The sequence below is a fragment of the Acomys minous genome (assembly GCF_964271855.1).
Source record: "Acomys minous genome assembly, chromosome: 6".
NCBI classification, from domain to species: Eukaryota; Metazoa; Chordata; class Mammalia; order Rodentia; family Muridae; genus Acomys; species Acomys minous.
Window position 1 is genome coordinate 117626078 of NC_140487.1, and position 6133 is coordinate 117632210.

The window sequence follows — 6133 nt, forward strand, 5'->3', positions numbered from 1 at the left end:
ACTCAGGATGTGTGTCACAAGGCTACCACCAAAGGTCATGACCAATACCCACAGTAAAATAACCACATATTAAAGGCGAGTTTCCCCAGATGCAGATGGTGAGATGAGCATTTGGAGTCAATGAGTTATTAGGAAAGGGCCTCCACGAGAAATGGAACCAGAAACTGGGGGAACAAGGCATTGAAAGTGTAATTTCAGGGACCAGTTTATGCCAGGATCCACTGTGAGCTCTAGAGTGCACATGGCCCCTAGAAGCTGATCCCTGTGGAGCCCAGGACCCTCTGCCCCCAGCGCTGTTACCTTGGTCCTTGGTGGGGAGAGCCAGCAGCAGTCTTTAGCATCAGTATCTGCTGTATTAAGAACCGGAGTGGGGGCCAGGCGGTGGTGGCACACGCCTTTAATCCCAGCACTTGGGAAGCAGAGGCAGGTGATCACTGTGAGTTCGAGGCCAGTCTGACCTACAAACCAACTAATACAGCCAAGGCTACACAGAGAAACCCTGTCTGGCAGGGCGAGAGGTAGAATAGAGCCAGGGGTGGGCTGGAGAGATGGCTCCGTGGTTAAAAGCTCCCGCTACTCTTCCAGAAGACCAGGGTTTGGTTCCCAATACCCACATAAGGGGACTAAGTGCCACTTTTAGCCTCTGTGGGCACCTGCGTACACATCACTCAGGTACATACAAATAAATAAATAATATTATAAATTTGTGTTTATAAAGAGCAAAAGTTAGATCAGTGAAATAGCTCACTAGGTAAAGGGGCTTACCGTGAGCCTGGCAACCTGAATTTGGTCTCTTAAACTACCATAAAGATGGGAGGGAAAAAAACCTAACTATACAAAATTGCCCTCTGACTTCCACATGGATGCCATAGCACACAGAACTACATACACAACAATAATAATAAAGAAAAACAAACAAACCTCTAGCCAGGCACGATGGTACACACCTTTAATCCCAGCACACAGATAATAGAAATGCAAAGTGAACAGCCCTTTTCCTTCCAGAAAGTCCTCTTGCCTAAGGCATTGTCAGGATGAAAACCCCTACCAATTTATGAAAAGAAGACATGACCCCTTGCCTCTGCCCTCTTCCTCCTTGTAGGTCCAGGATATAACTTGATTCTGTGTTTTAATGTCAAAGGTTGTCTTGCAAGAAAGAGGAGATCCTCCTTCCCCAGGCTTTTTTTTTTTAAATCGTTATCATCATTTGCACAGGTGCTTTGCCTGCATGTATGTCTATGCACCACATGCATGCAAATGCCTGCAGAGACAAAAGGAGGGTGCTGTATCCCCCTGGAACTGGGTTACAGACCATTGTGAGTTGCTATGTAGATGCTGGGAATTTAACCCTGCTTCTCTAGAAGAGCAGCCAGTGCTCTTAACTGCTGACCCAATTCCAACCCCAAGGCCACCTTTATTACATCCTGGCCATGACCCAAGTGATCCTCAACAGACTTGGGTCCATGTGCCAAGACTCCTTCCATGGCTACCACTCAGGAAGGACGCCTTTGCCTTTCTGTTTCCTATGGATGGCAATTCCGGGCATTCAGTCGGCGCTCACAAAATACGTCTGGATGAAAGAGTGAAGCATCTGTCTAGATGCCTACAGGAGAGGGAAGATCAGTTTCTTCCTTTCCTTAAATTAATCCCAATGATGTGAGATGAAAGATCACTGACCCAAATCATCATGGCCAAATTAATAGAAGCAAGCAATTAATTAAACCAAGTTTTTTTTATTTGTGTTCATGGGCTGCTTCCCATTAAGGTTGAGTACAAGAGGTCAGCACTGAATGTGAGTGAGACAAGGTTTTTACAGCTCAGGGGTAGGGGGTTTCCAAATGGGAAATAAGCAGGGCTACAGGAGCAGAACATAAGCATTATAAGTTGATCATAACAACGTATGAAGATAAGACACGATTGCAAGATAGTCATAACAACAGATAGTCATAACAACAGATAGTCATAACAACAGGTAGTCATAATCTTTGAAACAAAGGTAGGGGAATGAAGACTGTGGGATCAAACACACCTGTGTATAACACACACATGCTGTACCCAGAACATGAGACCCCCGCTAATAGACTCGAGCCAGGCTCTGACCGGTCACCAACACAGTGGTATCCAGAAAGAACTTGGATCTCTGATCTGAGGGTAAATTTATAGGTTCCTATCCCTTCCAGTGCCCCCAAATCGGGGGGGGGGGGCTTCTAGCCTGGCAATCATCTATTGATTGAGTAACATAAAGAGTTCTAATATCTAAAGTGACAAGTTACAGAAAAAGGATCCAAGACCACCCATGGCTTAGCTTTCTTTGTTCTCTTTGTTCACTACTTTGTCCAGGGAAGTGTCTGGTTTCTTATTAACCCTATCTCCGGTGGGCAGGAAGGAATGTGGCCAGAAAACTGGGTCTCTTATCAATTCTATCTCCAGTGGGACCCTTAGAGTCAGTTGCTAGGCAACGCTATCTCTAGTGAGGGCTCTTCTCTGCAGCTGGCCAGATTTTCTCCTGTAGGCCTATTTCTTAACCTTTGCCCTGGTGACCCTGAAATCCAATTTTAGTTCTTCTGGTCTCTCACAGAAGAACTATGTGATTGCCTCTGTATAATTAACCAATTTATCAGCCTTTTCCCTAGACATCTGTCTTTGTCTGTTTACTAAAATGAACTCATCCCAGGATCCAAGCAGAGGGAATTCCCTAAAACTTGGGCAGCTGCAGTCACATAGTCAATGTGGGAGTCCACAGTAATTCCAGTTTCACTATTGTCAGTTTTTAAAGGGGACCGATTTTGGGGGTAAGGTTGCATAAGTATGTATGTATGTGCTCTTGTGTGTGTGCGCACACACGGGTGCCTGTGTGTGTTTACATGTTGAGGTGTTAGGTCAGCCTCAGTGTTGAGTCCTCAGCAGCTTCCCACCAGCTTTTTGAGTGAGGCAAGGTCTCTTGCTGAGAGCTGGGATCAAGTTGCCTATACTAGCTGGCCAATGAGCCACAGGGTTCTGCCTGTTTTTCCCTCTCTCCAGTGCTAGGAGTATAAGCATGTGCCACCATGTGCAGGGCATCCAGATTGGGTCCCTATGCTTCTGTGGAAATAGTTTACTGCCTGGGTTACTGCCCAATTTTTTTTTTCTTTTTTGGTTTTTCGAGACAGGGTTTCTCTGTGTAGCCTTGGCTGCCCTGGACTCTTTTTGTAGACCAGGCTGGCCTCAAACTCACAGACATCTGTCTGCCTCTGCCTCCCAAGTGCTGGGATTACAGGCGTACGCCACCACACCTGGCTTGCCCAATTTGTAAGAGCCTGTCTGGGGAAAGATCAAACCATGGTATGTCCTGTTTATTTTGAAGTACATAAGGTGAAGTAGATCTATGTGTGATAACATCACAAAAACCCAAGACCGGGGGCTGGAGTGATGGCTCAGCGGTTAAGAGCACCATCTGCTCTTCCAGAGGTCCTGAGTTCAATTCCCAGCAACCACATGGTGGCTCACAACCATCTATCATGAGATCTGGTTCTCTCTTCTGGTGTACATGCAGGCAGAACACTGTATTTGTAATAAATAAATCTTTTTTTAAAGATTTGTTTATTTATTATTATGTGTACACTGTTCTGCTTGCATGTACTCCTGCAAGCCAGAAGAAGGCGCCATATCACATTACAGATGGTTATGAGCCACCATGTGGTTGCTGGGAATTGAACTCTGGACCTTTGGGATAGCAAGCGGCGCTCTTAACCACTGAGCCATCTCTCCAGCCCCCGTAATAAATAAATCTTTAAAAAAAAAAAAAAGACTGAGCAAGGGACAGAAAAGTGACAGGCTGCCCAGTGTGAAAATCATCCTAGGCTTCTGTAGAAACCGATGACAGCAGTAACATCTGGGGGAAAATGTGGCCAAGGGGATTTAAACTTTGTCTCTATTACTTGAATTTCTTTACACAGAAAGAACTGAGTTGTTGGAAGGACCCTGCTGTTTGAGGTTGCAGTCCTCATAGTCCGGATGGCCATCTGAGCCCTTCTGCTAGCTCTTCCCTCCCTATGCCTATAAGATAATTAGGTACTTTGTTCTGGTTCATATGAAAGGAATGTGCTGCCAAATGCAAATGAAACATCATTAAAGTACCTTGTGTCAACCAGTTATGTACACCTATCCTGGAAGCCCCCCACCCACTCCCCAAGGACTTTATAACCTTTGTTCCCCCGGAGTAAAGTTGAACTAGCTTCCTCAAGTGGTTCCCAGAGTGTTCGATTGTCATCCTACTGGAGGCCCTTACAAGCTCTGCACCTCACCTTCTGCCTTTGTGGGCTGGTGACTAACAGACTCCCAGCAAAGAGAACCACACTGAGTGATGTGTATTTTGAGTGTGTGTGGTATATGCCTGTGTGTGTGTGTGTGTGTGTGTGTGTGTGAAGGTCAGAGGTTGATGTCAGAATATCTTCCTCAATCTTCTCCTTATTTTTAATTGCATTTACTTATTCATTCTGTGTGTGTTAGGTGTGTGCTTGTGGGGTCAAGACAACCTTGTGGAACTCAGGTCGTCAGACTTGGCAGTGAGCACCTTTACACAATTTACTTTTAGAGACAGTCTTTCACTGAACCTGGAGGGGCTGCTTCTGCTAGCCTGGTTGCCCAGCAAACCCCCAAAGTCTGCCCATCTCAGTCGCCCTCAGTGCTGGGATTACAGATGAGTGAGCAGTCAGGCCTGGCTTCTACATCAGTGCTGGGGATCCGAACTCCTAATGCTTGCACAACAAACACATTACCCATTGACCATGCCCCCATCCTAATATATGTACTTTTGAGTGACTGGGGTTGGGAGGTTGGAGACAGTGTTTCTCCGTGTAACCCTGGCTATCCTGGAACTCACTCTGTGAACCAGGCTAGTCTTGAATTCAGAAATCCAACTGCCTCTGCCTCCTTGATGCTGGGATTAATAAAGGTGTGTACCACCACAGCCTGCCATCTATACTGTTTTGTTCTGTTTTCAAGACAGGGTTTCTCTGTGCAGCCCTGGCTGTCTTGGAACTCGCTTTGTAGACCAGACTGGCCTCAAACTCACAGCAATCTCCCTGCCTCTGCTTCCCAAGTGCTGGCATTAAAGGCGTGTGCTACCATGCCCGGCGACCCATTTGTACTTTTCAATGCTTGTTAAAACTGTCTGAATCCCGGGGCATATTATTTTCGGTCAAGTCCTCCCACCCATTAGCACCATCCGTTTCTCCTATTGTAGGTGGCTCTCTTTCCTCCCCTTTCCCACCATTACTTCCAATGGAGAACTACGCGGAGGATAATCCTCCTCCTTGGCAGGAGACTGGTTATCTCCACTCATTTTACTAACGCACAGAGAGGTTTAGTAACTTACTCGAGGTCACAGAGTCCATGGTTGATAGAACAGCCTGAGTTCCCAAAACTACACACTTAACCACACCCCCAGCCCGCCCCCCGCGGGCCACCCACCCCACCCCCACCCAGCTAAGGCAGGCTTGCCTTTGACACTTTCCATCTCACTGACTTATTTTGCTTCTGACTTCCAGACACCATGAACCGAATGAATATTTACCATTGTGCACGTTTACATTTCGTTTGCAGGGCTGTTTCTGATTTTTAAAAACGTTCAAAAAATCCAGTTTCAAACGGAAGGAGGTGGATGCGGTGCAACGCACGATGTCTGCGTTTTTGTGAACGTCTGTGCTTAGCTGGAAGGTCAAATGAACTGCTAACGTACGCTGGAGCTGCTGGCAGGCAGGTGGGAGTGTGAAAAGGGGCTGACAGAGTGGATCAGTCCTAAACGTTATGTGTGTGCGTGGTGCTAGAGTGCGTCACGGCCCCCCGCCCGAAGGCCCTGGGGCACTTGCTAAGTCCCAGCAGCTGAGATGACCTAAGCTGTGTGAGCCCGCAGGTCCAGCTGGTGCAGGGGTGGCTCGTGACTCTTTGCTCCAGGAGTTAATTCCATAGACAGTGCTCGTGAAATGGGAGAAGCCTGTAGCTCTCTTGCCTCACTCCCCCTCAAAGAGCATATTTTGAGAAGTCTAATTATATGGTGGGGTTTGTACAGGATGAAAGAAAGGGGTTTAAATAAGCCTTTGCTAAAGGCAGGTCGGCAACAGCTGTTAGAGTGCTGGGCAGTGCTGCGAGCCGG